At 38.6% G+C, this 23,640-nt stretch overlaps 1 protein-coding gene across 32 annotated transcripts in view; it reads right to left on the bottom strand.

Moving 5' to 3' along the window:
- The window catches only part of ptprd (protein tyrosine phosphatase, receptor type D), a 463,922-nt gene that overhangs the window by 173,128 nt on the left and 267,154 nt on the right, over positions 1 to 23,640 (bottom strand). Inside the window, exon 1 of one of the 32 annotated variants that reach the window (XM_023346233.1) lies at positions 2,674 to 2,783. The exons of the other annotated variants lie outside the window; for them this stretch is intronic. The gene's annotated coding sequence lies outside the window, so the exon portion shown is untranslated. Of the gene's footprint in view, positions 1 to 2,673; positions 2,784 to 23,640 lie in introns of those variants that run through there. 32 annotated transcript variants of the gene reach the window in all.

Raw genomic sequence — 23,640 nt, 5'->3', positions numbered from 1 at the left:
TTGGTTTAAAGGCTTGGATCTTCTAACATGACTCTTCTCCAAAAAAACCTGATAAACTGAGGTTAAAACATTCTCATAATCATTAATTATTAATTTCTCTCTTCATTGTGTTTTATTTGTTTGAGTTCAACTGAAGGTCTCTACCTAAGGATATTGTTTCACTTTGGAAAACAACAAAAGGCAAAGAAGGGTCGACTGCATAAACATGTCAGCACCACTGCTTCTTTTTGATGACTGGACCACTTCCTTCCTTCAGCGACTCGGGCTGAGCACCGCCTCAGTGCACTCTCCTCCTTTTGCACCAGCAAAATAAGAAATCGAACAACTGCGGCGCAGCGTTAATTTGCCTTGTGTCAAAATTTGGGCAGCCGTTGCTAATTGTTTTGGGTCAGGAGAGTGCAAAGCGTTTGTCGAAAGACGTTGACTGCAGAGGGAGGGCACTGGAGTGCTTACTGGCTTCCAACCTGGAAGCACCTGAACAAACACAAATACGCACCGATTTGCATGTTTAAAACAAACAGCCATCACTTTTCCACACTCCAGCCTTAATCACTATCTTCTGATCACTCCATAAGATAAACCATGCACTGGCTCTCCAACAATTATATTTAAAATAATGTGACAGTACTACTGAAATCAAACCACCTCTAATAGCAATTCATAAAAGCAGTTAATCAAAAACTAAATTATGTTGAATTTCACAACATAATTCAACATATAAGATTTTTTTTTAAAAAGCAGCAATAACCTAAAGTCAGGGTTTTATTTCCTGTGTGTACGTGTAGGAGAAATGTGGACAGATAATGTGTTAAGCTGTTCCCATTGAATGAAAAATGTTAGTTTTATTTAGATCTCCTTTGAATGTCTTCTGTCAAACGAACAGCATAAGCATTATGTAGCGTTAACCCTATCTTTGGCGTTTTGTTCAAGAACGTCGAAACCCAAATTAAGCCAGAACCTGATGTGTAATTAACCCTAAACATAATTCTTATTGCTCATGACGATAGAACAAATCTGTTCCCTTTGCCAGGAAGTGTCTTAAGAACGTAGCCAGAGACAACCCTAAGCAGTTTAATGAAAATTTGGAAACCTTTAATATTGTCTCTCATAATTAAAACAATAAGACAACAAGGCCCTAAAGCACTTCCAACCATTTAGTTGTGTGCCATCAGGTGGGTCTCACTGGATGGAGAGAAGAGCGGAAGAAGTGGGTGGGACTGGTGATTGTTTTCCTCATCTTTCTTTTATTGTTTTTGTACAAAAAGACCTATGCACCACTGTATCTGATCCACAGAGGCTGAAAGAAACATACTTGAATAAGAAACTAATAGTTTTAGAAAAATGATGAACTAACCTAAACTGAAACATGTTGTAGAGAAGAATTTTAAAAAATGCTTTTAGGCACCACTGTGTGTAAACAAAAAATTCTGAATATAATTCTCTAAGACAATTGTATAAAAAAGGAGTTGGGGGATAATAATAATAATAATAATAATAATAATAATAATAATAATAATAATAATAAACACTAAAAAGGGTTGTTTTTTTTTACCACTGTAGGAGAAACAGATAAAATAAATTGGAACATTTGTGAGCTTGGATAATTTGTTTTTAATTATACATCAGTGTGTGGAGCACACAAACACACTGACAAAAATTAAAATGTTATAACATTAATGAAATCAAATCAAAAATATGCTGAGATAAGATAAAGTAAATTTTAAAGAGTAGTGATAAAGAAAGACATTAAAAAGCTAAAACTTTCCCCAGGCCCCTTTAAGTACTTATATTTTCTTTGTGTTCAACAAATAAAAGATCCATTCATGCATATTTGACAGAAATATTTGAGCATTTTGCTTAAGACCTTTTGCTTAGTTATTACTTTTAGAACGTAGGCTAAAAAAATGGTTTTGTATCTCGTCTTGTGTTGATTTTTCCTCATATTAGTGCCTTAAACATCCAGTTTAAGGGCTTGTAAAAGCTCCTACTGCATCCTCCTCTGTCTGGGAAGAATGAGTCCCCTAGTGGCTCAACAGGCGCACTGAGCACAGGTGCTCTGCGCTTCTACTGGAAATGATAAGAAAAAAGGCGAACAAAAACATCCACTATCACCTGATTGACAGGACAGCACTTCATTTGCGTGACTGACCGACTCTGCGTCAACTTTAACTTAAAACATGCCCCCTCCCCTTCCCTCCTCAGCCAAAACAAAAATAAAACGCATTCTATAATAAGCCATCTCTTTTTTTCCCCTCTCCTCTATTTTGGACGTGGGGATCTCTGGAGAGTTGCAGGAATGCGCTTTGAAAAATTCTTCACAATCCAGCCGCATGCAGAGAGGAGTCTTGTGCAACTTTAAAAGGATGCGGTGTATGAACTGTATGTGCATGACAGCTTTAAAAATAACACGTCCCCTTGTCTATTTCAGATATTTTTGATGACATTATGCAAAGATGAATAGTTGCGTGCCAATATGAAATGGGATAAAAAATGACTCGTGAATAGAAAAACGGGCGCATTTATATAGAAACAGTGGTTAAAAGAGGAAATAAGTGGTTTCTAATAAACTGGACACAGAAAAGATCACTAAAACAGCATGTGCAAGCCTGATGGACAGATTAAAGCACTGTCAACACACCTGAAATCACTGCAGCACTCACACAGTCCCCTTACCTTAGCACCATTTTGCGGTCACTTTCAAACTTGTTCTCCGCTCTTTTTATGAATGTTTTTCTTGGCTTTTCTTTAGAGAGTTCTTTTCTTCTTTTTGTTTTACATCCAGCAACGCGAGTCGGGTAAAAACAAACAAACAAACAAACAAAAAAACACACACATAGAGAATAATTAAAGGTGGGGGTTTAAAAAAAAATAAAAAGAGAGAGAAAGAATCCGCTGTCAGGTTTTTCTTCTTGCTGTTTTTCCACGTTTTTCCGTCTCTTTTCCCACTGGAGTCGTCCGCGACCAAAGCGCTGGAAATCACGTCTGGTTTATTCCCTCTGCTGGAGGGTGTCGCTCATCGGGTCTTCATTGTGTTGGACGTGGCGAGACTGTGGTTGTGTTTGGAGAGCCGCGGTGCGACTGCCTGCCTCCTTCAGCCTCTCTCCCTCCTTCACTCTCTCTCTCTCTCTCTCTCTCTCTGTTCCGAACACGAACCACGCTCGGTCCGCCTGTAACGTGCGCGTGTGTGTTTGACTGTTTGACGGGCTGGGGGTGACGTAAGTCCGCGAGGTCCCGGTCCGCGCGAGACACCACACCACCAACACCAAGCACCCCGAGGATTCCTATGCAGGAATGCGCACTTGTACATGATTAGATTTGGACGGAAATGAGGAGGCGGCCAAGTGGGAGTGCGCGCGCGCTTTCCGTGTCTCCGTGTTTATGCAGGTCTGACCTCCTAATTGTCAGACCGAAGGGGTCTTGAAAAGTATTCACACCCCTTCAACTGCTTTACGTTTCTATCGCGCGGCAACCACAAACTTCAACTATGACAAATATGAACAGTGCGGCATGCAATTGTTTTCAGCTCTCATTACCCGAAAGAGTGTTTGGGGTAACAAAAAATAAATAAATAAATAAATAACATTCTCAAATTCTGTACTTGTTTTTATAATAATTTTCATTCATGTTTTATGTAGTTTTGGTGCAGTTTTCATTTGTAAATATAGGCCGGTTATTATAGTTTCAGTCAAAAAATGAACAGAAAATGAAATGTTGGAGACATTTGGGTGTCCCTTGCAATATATTGGTTTGGTGTCCCCTCAATTTCTTAAGACTGCACACACCACCCTAAACATATTGGACAACACCCTGATGACTGACTTTAGGGTTAACCACATAGGACAGCTTTCAGCAATAATTTAATGATGGACTGCCATTTTCGTTGTTTCATATATCGCAGTATAACATGCAAATAAATACTGTATTAGGATTTGTGTCAAAACCATACACAATATTTTTTTGTTGTATTTGATGTTTAGACATGTTTAAATCTTTGTCCAATTCCCTAGCATGGCAAAATATACTCTCATGGTCTCTATGTGTGGACAAATAGACAAAAGTGTTCCAGACAAAGAGGACAGCATGAGTTCCATGTGTAAGTAATGTGAATAATTTGAGTATCTGATGAAAATTTACCTTCACTGTGCATTTCTTTTTTTAAAAGGCATAGTTTGTAGAAGAGATGCCAGTTATCACTAAAAATGGTTACAAAAAAACATATATATATGGTTTTTAAACCAGACGTATATATATATATATATATATATATATATATATATATATATATATATATATATATATATATATATATATACACACATTACCTACATAAAAAAAACAAAAAAAAAAACATTTATTTTGAGGGTTTGTACCAGCTACCCTCCAGCAAGTGGTGACCTAAATGACTGGCTACAAGGTCAATCCCCAGAGGCTCTTTCTGTGTTTTAATCTTAGTATGAATCCAGTTGTTCTGTGAAGGCCTCAGATGTTTTTGTTATTGGAACATTCGTGAACAAATCATGACGAGCAAGGAGCACAGCAGACATGTCAGGTCTGTGGACAAGTTCAGAGTAAGGATAGATAATGAAACAATGTTCCAAGCAGAAACACTAGAAGTTTGTCAAAGCTTCCAGACAGACTATAAGAAGAATGAAATCTTTTAGAGTGCAGATGATGCCCTTGAAGGCATTTCTGACTCTAAGGTAGCAATACAAAACTTCTATGGTGAGAGAAGGAATTGAAGACCTTCCTGATAAGGAAGCTGGTCCTAGGATGCCTCCTCCTGTATTTATTGTATTTATGTTTGTCTGTTTTTACTTTAGTTGACAGCCTGGGTAGTTTGCTAGTTCATTCAGGATTCACCAGTATCCTCTGAGGATCTTTAGACTGTGATAATTCAGAGACATATGCAAATAGAGACTGACTATTCAGATTTTACACATTAAAGCATCAAACCTTTACAATGTCAGGCAACAATGATAAACACAGGAAGAAAGCACATGCAATGCATTTATCTATCAGCTAGATGTTCACAGTTTTTTTTTCCAGAAATCCCTCATGCAGAGGAAGCTGGTAAACAGACTTCCAGTGGTCAGATGGGTGTCACTCCATTAAAAACGCCATCTCCTACATTAAGGTCACCATAAACCCATCAGTAAAAGCGACAGGCACATTGAAAACCCCTGCAGGGACAGGGTATTGATTATGTTGTCAGGCTGAGCGTAAATGTGCGTGCTTGTCTGTTCAGGAGGCATTTCATCTACCGTTTTACTTTTTCCATCAATAGCATTGCTTTTAGATTTTGGGAACCCATTCTGCGTTGTGTACTCCAAGGTCAGCCTGTTCAGCCGTAAACTCATATTTCGGTTTGTAATGGGTAAACATTTTATGCAATGTCCTGAAGATGGGATTTATACATGTCATGAACACTAAACAGACATAATGTTGAGCAACACTTGGGATGATGGAGCTCTTGATAACACAGGGAAAAGCATGGTCTCTCTGATGTGTTAGTGGGGAAAAATAACAACAATGGCCCTGGGAGACAGATTCCTATGACCAATTGTGTTTTTATGGCAGCAGCTCAAACCCCTTGATGAACAACCCAGCCCCGAAGACACAAAGATCTAGAATCTCACAGAAAGAGGAACTTTGAGAGACTTCTGAAGACAGCAGATCTTTTTCTTACACAGAGTAAGTTATGTCAGGTATCTGACTGGATAACTCTGATAGGGATTTATGACTGCAAATTACACAAGCTCCATTTCCTGAGGGTAGAACTTGATAGTCTCCACAAGTTCAGGAGAAATGTTTGGTTTTGAGACAATGGACAATGAAGATACTTAATGGAATTACTGTTTTGTGAACTATTGCCCTTTATCTGTAGGAGAGAAAAACAGAAGTGGGAGAGAGTAAGTTCACAACAGCCTTCCACAGAGCTGGCCTTGATTTTATTTTATGCTAGCGTTGGTAAAGAGTTTAAGGTTCCTGCCTGCCGTGGCTAACTTCAGAACTAAATGCAATAGGCATTCGTATCACCAAAAGACGATAAGAGGATAGAGTCTTATCAGGAGACCCAAAAATTAACTTGAGGGACAGTAGGAAGAGGGAGAGTTTCTTTCTGGCCAGGAAACTCTCTGGTATGTGCAGGAATGAGCTAAAGATGCATTTGAATGGAAGAGTATCTTGGTTTCTCTCCTGGATAAATGGACATATGGATAAATGGATGGATGGGTGGATGGATGAAGGGAGGAAGGGACAGAAGGATGGAGTGTTTAATAAGCTGTAGGACACTGATACTAGGCTGGTATAATGTAAGGGAGGAGTGTTTTTCCATTCGTTGTTCTGCATGTTTACATTTAAACACACATGGAGGTCATGCAAAGTGTATCCCTGACTGACAATCACTATGTAAATATGATTCAAATGTAGCAACTGATGCCAAAGGTTATCAATATGCATTTGCTTTGGATGAATAATGTAGGCAAATCTTTTGATGCACTGTGTACCTGCCCACACATCCAGTCTTTGGAGGTTATACTGACTTCATAGAGCTAATTAGTGCAATATTTTCACACTTCTTTGAAACTATGTTAATTTCTCTTTTTTTCCCAGCTCACGTTATTATTTTTCAAAAGAGAGAAAGAAACAATGAAGGTAATTGGCTGACAGATTATTTAAATGTAATTTTGAGTAATGAGGTGAGGCAGTATTACCAAAATCAGAATGAAGTGTAAATTTTGATTCGTTTCTATGTCTTGTGTCCTATTAAAATGTTAAAGCATAAGTTTCCTTCCAAAAGAAAAGAAAAACCCTCCAACATTTGCATAACTGGTCATTTCTTCCTGTGGTTTTCAGCTAAAGGATCTTTGGAAATCACCTTTCTATTGCTAAAATACTCATTTCTGTTTTTTTCCATTGGAGCAAAGGTCAGAAGATTCAGAACAGAAAATTGTTTTACTACTACGCTTAGTAGTATGTGTTGAAACAGAACTACCATGTGTGAATAACTTATACATCACAGGTTCATGAATAAAGTTTGAAAATGGGTAGATATCTGGTATGAAAAGCAGTCAGAGAAAAACTTTGAAAGACCATCAGAAAACTCAAAGAAACTGTAATCAAAAGCACTTTATGAGATTAAAAGAAAGCTTGGCTCCTGTGAATAATCTTCATAGCTTTAAGCAAAGTGCTTCACGTTTAGTCTGCTTAAAGAGGTACTCTGTAATGCTAGTCAGCTGAATCTACAGTAAAGGTTATCACAGGCTCAGACTGGATTTTGTTGCTCAATAGACTGGAGGTCGCTTTCTCAAACCAACAACTGCCGTATGGGTCTGAGTGAGGACTGCTACTGTGTAGAGTTTTCCCTTCTTTCTTTCTCCACAAGTTGAACTGCAGACGTAACAATGCAGTCCTTTTGTAATTCTGGATCAAAACGGACAACGCCACTTTTTATTTCAAACTGACAGAAGAGAAAAATACAATATGTTTCACTGTCAATCTTCCAAAGGCCTGGGGTGCACGCCTTCTCACCCTTGACAAGTTCCTGGCACGTTACAAATGACTGTCAGTCAAGTCATTACTCTCAACTCTGTGACCCAAAGACAATGCCGTATGTAATAAAAAGAGGGGCAACTTATCTGAATCAAAAAAACAGGAATTGTTGCTTTCAGCTCCCAACACCTCATAGTTGCTGTATTTATAGCCCATTACCTCCCCTCCCCAACCCTGATCAAGTAAACCAGTCATCGTAAAATTAATTTCCCCCATCAAGCGAGACTCATGCTCCTTGGGATAACAATCTATCTTAAGAGGATAAATCTAATCCAACGTGTTGAGACGGATGGAGATTGACTTGTTTATGGCCGTTGCCCAAGCAGTCAAGGGAAGGAAAAAGGGGGGAGTTAAGCGCAACAAATGTCAAGGTGATCTTAGATATATCTTGAAGGCACAAAAAATATAGGCCAACACCCAATGCTAGTGCTTCACTGAGATATCCAATACTTCCACTTTTCTTGGAATCTGTCCGTTGTGACTGATAGCTAAAAATGCAGTCATACTCTCATGAGCAATTAAGAGTGAGCCAGAACTGGAAGACTTCGCCACCTCAAACTGCAGACAAAATGGGCTTTTACTTGTGTTACACTGATTGTTATAACTGTGTTCAAGACTGACAAGAAGTACTGGTCAGAAGTCAGACTAAGCCTTACACAATTACTTAACGCATCCAGTAACTGTGCATGTATGTATGTATGTATCACTTACTGACCCACATACCTGAAGACGTCATATTCATTTCAAACACCCCCCCAAAGCAAACATGCTCAAATCCTTTTGGAAGACAGAGTATTAGGTTAACCCCTCTTATCCTTCCCAATGACTCCACTGGAGAATTTCCTAAACTTGTACAAGAACAAACTTGCTGCAATTAATCAGGTATTATTAAAGTAGTCTTGAGTCCAAAAGAAGAAGATTATACCTTACAGTGTGTATTTGGAGTGCCTTGTACGTCTTAACATAAAAATATTTATGTTTTAATGTTACAACCCCAAACCTCAGTGTATTTTATTGGGATTGTATGTGACAGAGGAAAACTAAATAGTTTTTAATTGCGAAGCAGAAGGAAAATGCAAGTTTTCAAAGTTTTCAGAATAATGTACCACACAGCAATACTCAGCCTCTGTTACTTTGGCACCCCTAAATAAAATCAGTGCCGCCAATTGACTTTAGAGTACTGTGTGCAATTCCTCCTGAGTATAAATCCAGCTGTTCTGTGAAGGTCTTTGGAGGTTTGTTGGAGAATAGAACAGACAAGTCAGGATGAAATTGTGAAGATTTTTAAGGCAGAGGCTAATCTTATTTCTCTGAAGAGAAACGATGAGCCTGGAAACAACTTTCAAACATTTCAACAGTGGTGACACCATCATGCTGTGGGGACACTTTACTTTAGCAAGTTCAGAAGGAAACAATAGAAAAGGAAACAGTAAGAGGGACAGAGAAGATAAATGCTTTTTAAGCCCTGTCAAAATAGTCACTGGCTAACAGGCATCTGTGTTACTAAAGAGCCAGACCACTGTTTTAAAGAGCTTGGAATGCCACACTTACACTAATCAAACCTGAATTGTATGGATTCTACATTGAGCAGACATTTTATAAATCCAATTTGAACTTCAGGGTCTAACCCTAACCCCTAAGACAGACAGACAGACAGACAGATAAATAGATAGAAACTTTATTTATATTTATTTATTTATATTTATATTTATCTAAAATTAGAAAGATTAGTTTGTTCTATATACGTTTTAGCCAAAGTAATTAAGAGTTATAATGGAAGGTCCACAGAGGGACTTACAGCTCCGGAGCCGCAGGTTGCAGACCCCTGATCTGTTCTAATCTAGTCTTCTTCCTGTGAAACTAACATCCCGTATTGTCTCGCATTGAGCTCGATGTATCATCAGTTCTTTATTCAGGGCAGTCATAACTTTAAGGCTGAGCACTGCAAACAAATGTTATATAGTCAGATTTGATACAGCTCCACCAACAGGCATCACACTTTGACTGGGATACTCCGTGTACCTCTGGTATTTCTCAGCTGGGACCTTCCTAACACAAAGATGCAAGAGACACAGAAAACATAAAATCTTTAAAACACGATGTAACGCTGAACTGTTTAGACGAGGCAAATTAAAACTTGAGGAACCACTGATCATTTATTGTGTCTAAATGATGGTGCTGACGGCTTCATTAGCTCACTGGCAGCCTGTGTTTTGAGTTTGATTGGCTTTGATGAGCTTTCAAAAATGCTTCACATGTCACCAAATTTGGCAAGTACTTGTTTATTCTTGTGAGATGAGAATTCATAATTTAGCATGTCACCATGAGTGGAGTCGTGGCTTCTGCAGTGAAGGCCATGTATGGTGTAGAATATGGTCATAGGCTTTCGCATGCAGGTGAACAGTGAACCCCTGACCTGAAAAGTTTTGCCTGTCACACATTGCATGACATGAGCCAAGTGCTTGCTCATCTTTCCTGCAACTTTCTGAGTCATGAAGTGTTCAGTATCACCTCACTGTGGTGTCAAGCAGAATCCAATTTGAGACGAGGCTTGTGTGGAGGACTTTTGGTTTGATTTAGTTTAGTGCTAGCCAAAGGGGTGCAATGAGCTGAAAAGCAATTAGGTCCATTAAGAGATCAACTGGGATGGCGATGAGCAGCCGCGGCGCGCGTGGAGACAAAGAGAGAGATAAAGGCAATGAGGGGGAGAAGGTTTAGACAGATTGAGTCAACTCTAGCCTGACAGAGTTGCTCTGCAGAACCTGGCTCAGGACATCTGTCCACCTAAACAATTCAAGCTCGCATTTCTGACGCATCGGTGGCGCAGTCGGTTCGCAGAGTGAAAGTCAACAGATCAGAGTGGATGAGAAAGGCCTTTCCACAAACCGATCCAGACACATTTGCCCCTCGCCACTATTCAATCAGCATGAAGTCACTTTTGCAGCGGTGGAGAGTGCTACCTATTAAGAAGGGAATAAGGGCCAAACACTTGTCACCATGGATACTGTGCTGATGCACTGATTGCTCTGCTTTTTGAGGTATATTACTGGCTGTTTCCATTCAAACGCAAATCGTCTAAACACAATGAGCAGCCTCTCTGCGTGCTTGTTGTGAGGATGTATGAAAATCCCTATGGTAGCCTCTCCCGTCTGAACAATCTGATCACTGCAGAAGAACTCCTGAAGAACATAATAACAATGACATAGAATTGGGTTTATATTGATTAGTGAAGTTGTAAAAAATAAATATAAACATGTCTATTATTAAATAGAGCAGCTGAGGAGGCAGAAGAGTCGAGCCTGGCTCTGGGCTCAACACAAGCCGATTATATGTCTGTGTTATGTTTAATTGTGTTATTAACAAACATTTATTATGTTATGTTTTTTTATTTATTTTATTATTTTTTTTAAGGAAAAACATAATCGAGCAACACAAAGAATGTGCTGCCAACAAATCTATGCTAGTTAATTATCTATTTGTTTAATACTACAACAAAGGTTTTAGACAATGATACAAGATGATTGATTAAATAGTTCTGACAAGCCACCAACTATGTTTTTTTTTTGCAGATTAGCATGCATTTAATTGCCTTTCAGAAGATATTGAACTGTTTTCAAAAGGTGTATGTAAAATATATATGGATCTATTTATCCATAGCTTGGAAAATCCAAAGTAATCCTGTCGATTCCTGTAAATTAACCCAGGTAGTTAACCTGGTAAGTGCTAGTTCTTAAAAATAGTCCTAGTAGACCTTGAAAAGTAACCCTCATGGTAAATTGCTTGAAACAAATATTTGTGAGTATCTGCCTCTGATTTGATTCTGTTTTGAACGGTTCCTAACACTAATTTGTTTCTAGTAGCAGCTCTGTTAGCTCCTGAAATTTAACCTTGTGAGTTATTAAAAATACCACAAAGTACACTGGAATTTCCAAAAACACACTTTTAACTTCAAATATTGCGACCGTACTTCTGAGTGAAAGTGCAACAGAAAATGTAGAGTAAAAAAAAAAAAACACTTTCATAGTGCACGATATTTTAAGCAGAATTCAAAATTCAAAATTCCTTCACAAAGAAAGACCAGCTTTGTTGAACTTGCTGCACTTGTGTCACTGGCAACCAATAAAAGCCACATAAACCCATAGAAACCAATTAAACAAACTGAAAAAACAAGCTCCATATCAAAAAGTAATAGTTGGAAGGGTAGATAGTCATCAGGAATCACTAATAACCTGCTACAGAGATTTAAACCCTGCATAGTTTTGCTGCCATTTAAAAGAACAACTACGTTTCATACTTCATTTCTGCACACATCTCTATGTTTCGCTCTGTCTCCCTTCCTCTCCCGTCTTCCTCCTGCCCCCTGTCTCTTTTTCAGCGCGTTTGGACACCAGGCATTTACGAGAAGCCTCTCACCGTAGCCGATTGATCACGACCATTGTTTGCGCTGGGTCCTCGATTTTACAGTTCAGTGTTCATGAAAAGAGGTGTTTGCCACTCCTACCTGTCACAAGCCCCCTCCATCCTGAAATACACACACACACACACAAGTCTCTACCGTTCTGACCAGTGATCCCCTGCTGGCATTTTCACAAGCACACCTTCATCAATTTCACACCTCCGGCGCCCCTCTGTGCCAGCGTGGAAGAGAGGAGGAGCTGAATTGATGGGTGACAAAGTGAGCTCAGATTCAAAGTTAGAGGGTAGCAGAGTTACTTCAGTGTAGGAGATGGCAGTCATTAATATTTTGTGCTGTGAAGAAAGTGATTTATTCTCATATGTGCAGAATTGTTGTTGGGAAACACCGCTTTCATGACATCTTTTGCTTACTATTTGCTGCCCCCTGTAGTTAGCCTTACGCCCATTTAGTTATTTCCAAAACATGAGTCATGCAGCCGCTGCTAGAAATCCAGTAATGCAATAAATGCTGCGGTGGGGGGGGGCTATCCAGAAGGTAAACATCCTCTGCGCTCACTTCCTCCGTTTAGTCTTGAGAAATTAGGACTTCTATCATCAGCCAACCGGTGCGTTTATGAGCTGCTAAAGTAATGGACGATAGTGGCAAGATTTCAGCACATTCGCCTCAGACGGCAGAGCCTTTCTTGAACTGCTTTGATTAAATAAACGTCAGGAGATAAAGGAGAGAAGGAGGGAGAGTAGGAAAAGCCCTAAAAAAAAAAATAGTAGTAGCAAGGTGCCTCGTTCATGGCTCAGGGGTTTATGGGATTGCTCCCAGCTGTCACTCTCTGCAGCGAATCCGCACAGCTGTAATATCTTAATTGTTTCAAATTAAATGCTCATAAAATTACAAAGGAAATTTGTTGTTTTTCTTTCCTCTTTTCTCTGCCTAATCCAAAGCAGCCCCTTGCCTTTGGGCCCAGTTTTAAGTGAGACGGAGTTTAAAAGGTGGAATGGCTCCCACATAAGGTGGATGTGGACAGGATGGTGTTGAGTGAGTGTTGAAAGGCTCAAAAATGAATATAGAAATAACACTGGAAAATTTATGGGATTTCTAATGTCTTTTGTCATTTGCCTCCTATCATTTCAACTTATCTTCTTCTTTTGCCATTCGATACATTTTAATACATTAAAATGTATTGCCATACTTTCAGAGGTTTGTTGGTGATGAGCAAACAGCATCATGAAGACCAAGCTACACTAGACTGTTGAGGGATAATGTTGTAGGGAAATTTAATGTTCTACAGTTGGTAAGTAAATTAACAGCATTAATGAGAGAAGCAGTAAGGATTTTTATAGACATTCTTGTCAAATATAAGTACTAATACACTAAATCTAATCATTTGTTTTCTCACTCAACGCTGTGCAAAAGGTTCTAGTGAACCTCCTGCTCTTCCAAGCAGCCAGGTTTTTGGATGCTGTTTCAGAAATTTTCTTGGTTTTAAAGAGTCCTGACTGCATTTTTATTTCTAGTATACATTTGGAAATACTTAAACTGGTCGAAACCTAAACTGTAAAGTTTTACATTTAACAGAAAGTCTTTACAATGCCTTCCTTCTGCATTTAAAGTGCACTTTGCATACTCTACTGTCAGGCACAAGAACTCGGCAAACAAGGAGCACAAAGCCCACAGTAAAAAACTACAGGTAAGGCTCAGCTCATTGACTGTGAGTAGTAAAGACATGCTGGGGGTTTAAAACTTGAGCATAGAACATACAAAGACATTTCCAAAAGTACAGCCAGGGACTAGAGACTACAGCAGCAGTTTATACACGTGTGTGTGGGAGCTCAGCACACCGCACGGCACTCGGCAAACATCAGTACGACTTTCATTCTGCATGAAGATTGGAGTTTCACGTTAGCCCACCTGAACTTGACATCTCCCGTTCCAATCTTGTGCAAACACCAGCTCAAAATTAGGCCCCTAACGACAAATCCAACAGACGATTATGTTGTTACATCTGCAAAGTGCTTTGTGATGGGGCTGTTAGTAGTGGTGGTGCTGAGGGCAGAGGGACCACTTCAGCTGAAAGGGAAAAACCAACCCGTGTATCAGGATGGCAAACCGGAACATTTAGTTTTCCTTAATTATATAACCTACAGTTTTAGAAACTGAAACCTAAGCTAAGAGAAATAATGAGAATAAGTGACAGCAGTTGCTGGACGGAATAGAGTTCCAGCAGAGTAAAAACAATGAAACACAAAAACGATGATGGTTCCCAACTCCTGCGAACACTAAGGGTCCCCTGCACTGTTAAAGTTGATGTTACATTTCGACATGTCCTAATGTTAGGAAAGACATGGGGTGTCTTTCCTAGAGGAAAGAAGAATTACATTAGTCATGTAATTCTTCCAACATGACTATGAACAGAGACACTAAATAAACCTATTTGAAAGAATAGTTTTAAAAGCAGCTCCTCCTCTGCAAGACGTCTAAAGATTTTGTGGAGGTAAAAATTTTGTTTGTTTGTAAATATTCAACATGTTTTATTAATATGTCTAGGACTATTTAACATTATATTCTGTACGGTTGCATTTAAATCAAACAGACCTCGGTGTGGAATTCAGTGTGTGAACTCAGAAACATTTAATCCCTGTGTCATTTGTCTCGAGTTCAAAGCTTACAATGAACAACTGAATAAAATAAAATGAGTTCATTTTGTTTGCTCTTTTTATGGATCTTTCTGGTTTTGAGTTTGTTTTTTTTACTATAATCTGTCTCTTCACCTCAATTGCTCGGGTTTCTTTCAATCAAGACTCAACTCGTCCTCTTGCCGCTTCTGGTCTAATACACCGATTCTCTTTCTCTTTGTTTACCCTTGTTATTGCCTTTCTCTTCTGTCTACTTGATTGCCTGGCAACCAGTAAATTTCCTCGTCCTTTTTCTAATCGACACATCTCGCCCTACAGACGAGTTTTACTCTTTTCACCGCTTAGTCTTCTGATCTCATTCAAAAATTAGCTATTCTGATGCCTTCTGCTCTCGCAGCCTCGCTCCCTTCCTCTGCTGCACGCTCTCACTCTCTCTGCCATGTTTGTGGCCTTTCGCTCTGTGCACATCTAATGGCTTGGGTGTAATCCACTGGCTAATCTGCTGACAGCCTGTGTGACAAGGCATTAGCTTTGTGTCACTGCCTACCATGCTGCTTCTCAGCATGTGTGCATGGGGACGACGGAGTCAAAAAAAAAAAAAAAAAACATAAAGAAGTCTGTTAATGTTGAGTTGTCAGTTTGCGTGGCAAACATATTTGTGCATATGTTAACATGTGTGGCAGAATGTGAGTAATGGCCTCTGATTTCCCTGCTTGATGTTGAGCTGGAAGCGTAAAAATTGAAACCAGAGCTCCTCAGTTTTATGTGACCTTTCGCCTTTCCATTTTTTTCCACTATTTATGTCTAGTGCTGCTCTTCTACTCCATTTTGGGTGATAGCAGTTTAAATAGGATGCCAAGTCAGGCCGCAACGGATTGCAACAAAAGGGAGATACAGGTCACAACATCCCTGACAGGGCTGGGGGAGGAAACCTATGCTTGCAAGCCATCCAACCTTGTCAAATGGGACTCACTTTGTATCCAAATATTGGATTTTTTTTTTATTATTATTATTGTTATTATTTCCACCTCAAAAGGCTGGAGAAAATTGCATTTCTTTCAGGTGTCGCCATTTTACCACATGCCGTTCCATTTTTCCCCAGAAAATGATTATTTTTTTCACTGATCACTCTGTTGGGTATGAGATCATTTTCTTGTTTGTCCATCCTGCACCTGTACTTGTACTTCAAGAATATTCACTATATAGTCGACTGACTCCTTTCTAAATTGTAAAAGGACTAAATTGGTTCAGAGAAAGAATCTAATTTGGAAAATAAAGCCCTTATTCAAAGTCAAGTAACAAATCATAATGAAATTTGTTACAATGTCAAAAGTGTTTGAATATCGTTAGTCATGACTATAAGATTTTAGAATCTGACATAAACGAGCACATCTTTAAAAAGTTGAATATTGTGATAAGCTTCAATATTTTTTTTTTTTGTTTATTTCAGAATGTGATACTTATTACTTAGAATTATTTCCAGTGCTGGGAAAACCTGAGTTACTAATTTTAGACCAGATCAAAGGAGTTTCCATCTTTATGTCAAAATTCATGAGATAGCACTTATTATATTTGAATGCGTAAAATAATACTTTTTGTTACGTCTTCATTTGTGAATTAAAGTAGCGTATTCTTTTCGATGCCTGCTATTCGCCCCGCTCTGCTGCAGCATTCAGTTGACTAAACGAATGGCGCTCATTTTTCTCTCTGCCCATATTTCTCATTTCTAGCTTCTGTCCCTTTCACTATCTTCACCTGAGCGATCCTGTTATCACGGCTGACCCCTTGCTAGATCTGTCGACAGCCAAAGAGATTACACCAAAAGCTGCGGAACACACCGAGCTGCGCGTTTGAAGAGGGAGGCAGAGAGATTGCCTGATCCCCTCACGCTGATAAAGTAGCCTGGGCTTTGAGGATTCAACAAGGTCCCGGTGGGAATGGGTGTATAGTCGTGGGTTGGTGGTTTGGCAATAGTCGACTTAAAGTCCACTTCTAATCACTAGGCTTTTCACGGGGGATAAGGGGAAGAGAATAGGTGCTTGGTTTGGACTGGAATTAGGCTCTGATGGGGTTCAAGATAAGATTGTTAAGCTTTGATAATGCAGTTTGCTTTGAAAGCTTGTGAATGGCGTATTTGGTCAAATATGCTGTTCAGCTAGGGGGAGATTGATTTGTTAGGTGGTTATTCTTTTATTTACTTCCATGGGTCAATAGCAGCTTGTAATTGATTAGCTTTTCTGAAATGTTCTTCAAATGCAACAGACTTGCCTCATATTGAGTCTTCCAAAAGAAAGTGAACTTTTTCAAATTTTTTACTTATAACTTAGGAGTCATTTATTTGCATTTTATGAACGAGACCAAAGTAATATCACCCAAGTAACTTTGGAGAGGCTGCAGGGACCCAAGACTGAGGCAAGACAATACGTTGAAGGGACAGCTGCTAGTCATGAAGTCAACAAACTTGGTCAATATGAACGAGTTGCGAGAACAACAACAAAAAATCATTGAAGGAAATCCATAGAATCCATAGAAATCCATAGAAATCATGTTTAAAGTTTTTCACCAACAAACAATGTTGGTGGAGCAAAAATGTGAAAGAAGATGCCCTGTCTGATGAGGCCAAAAATGATTTTTTTTGGTCTTTGTACAGAAGTTATCAGTTTTATAAAACACAGCAGCTCCTTGGTAAAGTATGATGGTAATTTTCTTTAGTAGAGACATGAATGCTAGAGCAGAAAAGTAAGCACGCTCTAAAACATACCAAGAAAACACCTCTCTGGCATCCCACATCTCTGCCAAATAAATTATACGTTTTATTTTTAGTAAATGATATCACTTTTAATTTTTCAAGTTTATGTCACTTTCTCCATTGTGTACAATACAAGGCGTAGATATACAGCCAGAGCTACAGCCGATTGGTTTATATCAAAGCATGTTTCTCTGGTTTGATGTCCAAATCAAATTGTAGATCTAAATTTAGTTCATAATCCTTTGCAAAACATGAAAAATTCAGTCTATACTGATTTCTATATGAGAGACATATTCAGAATTACTTGCAGTTGTACCTGCAGCAAAACAGGGCTTTAACAACATATTGACTTGTCTCTTGGCACTTTCATTTTTTAAAACATAAATAGGATGCGATTTTACAAAGCAGTACAATAATGCACCGCTTTATCTTGATGTACTTTGAAAATTATTCCAATAAAACGCATTGCATTTCATTGGTTGTAAAGTGAAAAATGCAGAGAAAATTAACATGAACACTTTACAGCATTAATTCTTAAAGTTGCCACAACTTGGAATACAAAGTTGTTGTTTTTTTCTTCTGGTTGCTACCAATGCTATCTAAAATAACCTTTCCCAGTTAGTGATTAATTTTATTCATACACATTTCTGTGTATTATTTCATTGCTCTACGTTACCACACAGGGCGGATGATTCTGCCATCCACGTCAGAACATGGTGCAATCATTATTGATTGATACACCATAAAAGTTGAGCAGGGTGAAACAGACTCTCATGTAACACGGCTTGCCAAAACGCTGTCAGAGACTGGGGTTTGATGGCTCACTCATCCATGGCCCCGCCGCATCATGTTGTCTTCACCAGCTGTTGTTTTCACACAGCGGGGAAGAATTCCTTTCTGTCAAAGACACAGCTATCAACTGAAGAGACCTGACAGCCACATGCCACGAGTTCCCCCCCCCATTTGTTTTCTAATAGGAGCTACTGGTGGGGCATCTGCAAATGATAAAACACCAGTCTTGAATTAGGAATAAAGTAGAAGACTGGAGCCCCTGATGATCTAACTTGGTGAAAGGAATTTTTTAGACTGATTTCACAGCAGCCTAAACGGTTATCAGCGTCTCCACTAAAGAGGTCTTAAAAAATAAATTCAAAATTTTCATTTCTAATAGATCGATTTGCATAAAATTGACACCGCATGTCAGCAATAATCCAAGTGAAACTGGAATAACTCAGGAAATTAGCAACAATCAAATACTTATTAGAAAAGCCTGAGTTGCCATTTCCTGTATCCTGTATGTAGAAACTAGTTTTTCTGTTCATTGTTTTCTTCAAGGGCTGCACAGTGGCACAGTTAGTAGAACTGCTGCCTTCCATGCTCTCCCTGTGCATGCGTGGATTCTCTCCGGGTACTCCGGCTTCCTCCCACAGTCCAAAAACATGACTGTCAGGTTAATTGGTCTCTCTAAATTCTCCTTAGGTGTGAGTGTGTGTGTTCATAGTTGTGTGTTCTGTCTGTTTCTGTGTTGCCCTGCGACAGACTGGCGACCTGTCCAGGGTGTACCCCGCCTCTTGCCCAAAACGTTCGCTGGAATCACCAGGACCCCAGTAGGGACAAGGGTGCACAGAAAATGGATGGATGGATGTTATCTTCAGTTCAAAGTTTTTAGTTGAATTCAAGTGGGCTCGGCTCATTTCTCCATGTAATTTTTCCTATAATTACAAAACGTCTGCGACTATCTGCACCTCTCCATGATGCTCCCACCTCCAAACTCTACTGTTAATCTTTGTTAGGGTGATAGCGACAGTTCTTATCAAAACACCTTCTGCAGCAAACTTTAAATTTCCTTCAACGATGACCATGCATAGATTACATTGCAAGGCACTTATTGTTTACAAGGAAAAGCTGTACCTGCTAATTTCAGGTATTTCTAAAACTCACTGTAGGGAGTTCAAGGCTGTTGGGCAACTTCTCTTGCAATTCTTTGACTCCTCTGTCAGAAATCTTGCGAGGAGCATCTAGCCAGGAAAGGTTAGTGGTAAAATTATGAGCTATAGGCTTCAAAATATGGCCTCAACAATGCTCACTAAAACATTCAGAAATGTTTCTGGAACTAGTGATATCATTTTGCAACAGTGAAACTGTGAATGTATTGAGAGGTATTTTAATCCAATTTTATTTGTCTTGTACATCAACTTGTTATAATGAGAAACCATTTTACAGTTAGGTGTGAGCCACTGATAATAATCTTCACAGAGGTGAGAACTGCTTTCTATTGCAACTGGTTTCTTGGTTATTTATGTGTGTTTTTTGTATCTTCCTTTCTTTATTAAACATAACGAGGTTTGAACTAGTGTGTTTGGATTTTTTTGCATGCGTGTATTTCTAAGGCTACTACCAACATTTCAACAGCGCCATTAGAAATACATTTACTGAGCAAAACACCGGTGGGCTCAACACTTTGTATCCGAGTTGCATTTATACCCCAGGAAACCAGGATTTTGTGGAGTAAAATAAATTAAATTACAAAATGTTTTCATCAGAGGCGCTAATAAATTTGGCAACAACCCTTTTGTCAAAAAATAAAATTGTGGCATTTCTGGCCTTTTAGCTCACTAATCAGAAGGGAAATTTGCAGAGTGAGAAAAGAAAAAGAGCTCCAGTTATTAGCCTTTGTGTATGAGCATTCACTCTTCTACTATGCCACCCAATCATTTGAAAGAGTTATTTATTTTAAGATGTTTTTTTTTTTTTTTTACACATTATACCAGGTGATGCTAGCAGTTATGCAGAGTGCTGCATAAACGATGCCATTTTATGGAAATATTTTTCTTTTTGTATTTTTGCACTGTGTCTTGATATCAAGGGGCTGCAGTGAGATTAAGACATATAAGTGTACACTCCTGGGAAACAGTGAAAGCAACTGCCGCCATTGATCCACTCTTAATTACAGGACTCAATAGAATTTATGGCTTTTAAGATTGCCAGAAGCCACTTATATGGTACACGGAGTGAAGTAATCAGTCCTAATGGCAAGTGATCAAATGATATACTGCTTTTGCCAATTGGAAGCAGAAAAAGAACAAACAGGGAGAGGGAACCGACTCCAATTTGGAAAAAATATTGTAAAGAAATCAAAGAGCTGTTTTTTTTGTTCACAAAAAATGAGAACAAATGATCAAATGTACCACATTTTGCCTTGTATTTGTTTAAAGTGTCACTGCAAGTCAGGGCGACTCGCCTCAATTTGCCTCAAATATATGTCAAAGTCAGCTAATCTGAAATCACCCCCCCATGGTCATTATCACAAGCATGGTCAAGATGAACAATTACTACATGTTCAGATTCTAAAATACTACCTAAAATCCTATCCATGCTGGTGGGATTGCTGGGGCTGATTGTAAAAGTTGGGTCAAGCAGCTAGCAACTGGATCATTGTAATTAAAACATAAATTGGAGGTATTGAGCTGTGTGCAGTCTGCAGAGCGGGACCCAAGGAAGCATTGATTCATGCGAGCACTTGGAAACAATTGCTCTGATATGCACAGAGTAAAATATAGAATCCCTGCGAATAAAATCAATGGCAAACAAGCTGCCCAGATTTTCTGAATAGCAAACAGTGAATTACATTCAGGAAGAAAACTGTAGAGATATCAGCAGGCATAAAAAACAGGTAAGGTTATAAACTCTATCATGAGGTGAAATGGGATAAAGGTAAAGAAGAAACTTACGGAAATATTGTGTTCAGAGCTGTGCTTCGTTGTGTTCATATGAGGTCTTTTCAAGAATGGCAGCAACATTGTCAGTCCACTTAAGAAGGAGAAGCTAGAACCAAATGTGGATCATTGTGGTGACATCAAGATGTTACACTACTTTACAATGTCATGAAGGTTTTTTTCCCTGAAGAACTGGGTCTGAACTTGTTATTGATACAAATGCATGCGTTTCTTCCTCAACATGCATGACCTATGAAAACTGACAATCTTTGCTTGTTGTGTTGTGCATGAACATCTGGATGCAGACATTCACTAGATTTCCTTAAGAGATGGGGGGGGGACTAGTCAGCTGACATTGTGTATAGGGTTAAGGAAAATTAAATATTTAACCTTGTGGTTCAATAAAAAGCAAAAACAAAAACAACAATCTTATATTAGTTTGTTTCATAGTCACAATTTTGAACTTGTGGATGACACACACTTTTATTGAGCATTAGTTCATATTAAGGTCTAGTTTAAACCACCTTTCACATTTGTTGTCACGCCTTAAATGAGGGTAACTAAATAAATTGCTGTTATATGGACTTTGAAATAACAAGATAAAACATTTCTTCCTATTGAAGAAATCTTTGAGAATTTTCTCACAATCTCACTGTGTGGTGGTGAGAATAATCTGGAACCTTGTCTGACCTTACTTATCATAAATCCAATTGTGACTGTAGATATGGGCAAATTTAGGCAAGTAGTCATTAACTGGCATTATTATTGTTTATTATCTGGAGCCATTACTCACACTTACGTGAATCAATATGAGTCTGCCTTACGAAAATGACATTCTCTTGTCTTTTCCATTTGGAAGAGAGTCTAATAGGCTTTGGCCACTGTTCAAAATGACGTGACGTGATCAAAGCATTAATAACATCCCAGGCTAAAATAAATAAAAGCATGAATTACTCAAATTTTTCTAGACAGTATGATCACCTCAAAATTACCTATGCATTTTAAAATCTGTTTTACATATAGAAATAAACAATGTTTTATAGTTTGTATGAAACAGGCAAAATCTGATGGCATGATAGTTTTTTTTTTATCATTAAATTAATTAGTTACTTAAAAAACAAACAAAAAAATACTATAAACCCTTTTGTTTCTTTTTTTTAAATTTTTGTAGAGTCTATTCATGGTCTGGCTACATCAAGCGTTTATACATTCTTTATTTGGCAACTGCACAAAAGACCAATGTTAGTTTTTAAGCTTAGTTTGGAGGGAGATCCACTCCCTTAGTATCTAAGATCTAAGAAGGACCTCGGTGTGTTTCAGATTTAAAAATCAATAACACATGCTGACAACCAACAGAAAGGGGAAGGAGGAAGACAGAGACTTTTTCCCTATAATTTGTTTAGATGCTCGCAGCGTAATAATGAAAAAGGAAAAGGTCTTCAGAAAATTTTGTACAACACATTTGGCAGCCGTTTCCACTAAATACTTTAAGTCAAAATACCGGACGAAAAATAATAACCGTCTTGGTATGAATTTTCCGTCATGACATTTTGGAATAAATGCACTTCTTGGGGTAGTTTTACCACACTTGTTACTTTTACGTGAGTGATATTACTAAGTATCAAAATTCTCTTCACTAAATGAAGAGTCTACATGTTTTGAGCAAAAAATGTAGAAGACAAGGACTCACATCTACGCTGTTTACTGTTTGAAGTGAGACTTCTTGTTCGTACACAAGCTCTGTTATTTCAATGTTAATCTCTATCGGCTGAGCCTGTTGTGCCATTTGGAGGTAGTGACTATACCGTAGTTATTGTCACTGGGAGAACTTTACCTTTAAACCTCCAACTCACTGTACATTGGACAATGTCATATAAGTACAGTTTGCCAAAAATAAGTAGGTCTAGAGGGAAATACTGTACAAGAGCAACATAACCTTTATCCAGTCTTTCTTGTGCTGTATTTCTTATAAGCAGAGCTGTAAATATCTCTACTTTCCAAGTTCCTAGTTTAGTTTCTTCCACTTTCTTTTTGCCTTCCTGTACTTTGTAACATTAATCATTTGTGATGGAGTCACAGAAGCACAAATCTTGTCACTCGCATGTGTGCCATGTGCTGTGACTGAAGGGGATTTTTCCCTGAAAGGGCTCTGGGCTCACACCTGAACCCTGTGTTTAACATGTATAAATTTACATCTTTAAACAAGCGCAGATTCAAAGCAACAGCCCTGCACAAATTACGCAAAGCGTGAAGTGAATACTGTAGAACAAAATTTGCTACGAGTATAAATAATAAGCTAGTCTCAGATGATGATTCATGCCCGTATAATCCCGAACTTCAATACATTTCTAATCAATAGTGCTTCACTGATGCAAGGGAATAAGAACTTGAGAATTAATGGGAAAAAAGAGAAAAGAAATATATATTATATATATGTACATGTATACTGTACGTGTGTGTAAGTACAGGGAGCAGAGCAGTTTGAGATGAGAACCGGCATGGAGACAGCAGTGGCTGAGGAGAAGGAGTGGGCTGGATGTGCAGGGAAAATTGGATAGGCAAACAACAGAGGGAGGG

This window comes from Xiphophorus maculatus, chromosome 14 (genome assembly GCF_002775205.1).
Source record: "Xiphophorus maculatus strain JP 163 A chromosome 14, X_maculatus-5.0-male, whole genome shotgun sequence".
In the NCBI taxonomy this organism is placed as follows: domain Eukaryota; kingdom Metazoa; phylum Chordata; class Actinopteri; order Cyprinodontiformes; family Poeciliidae; genus Xiphophorus; species Xiphophorus maculatus.
Note: the sequence above shows the minus strand (reverse complement) of the source record. Positions and strands in the feature narration are given on the sequence as shown.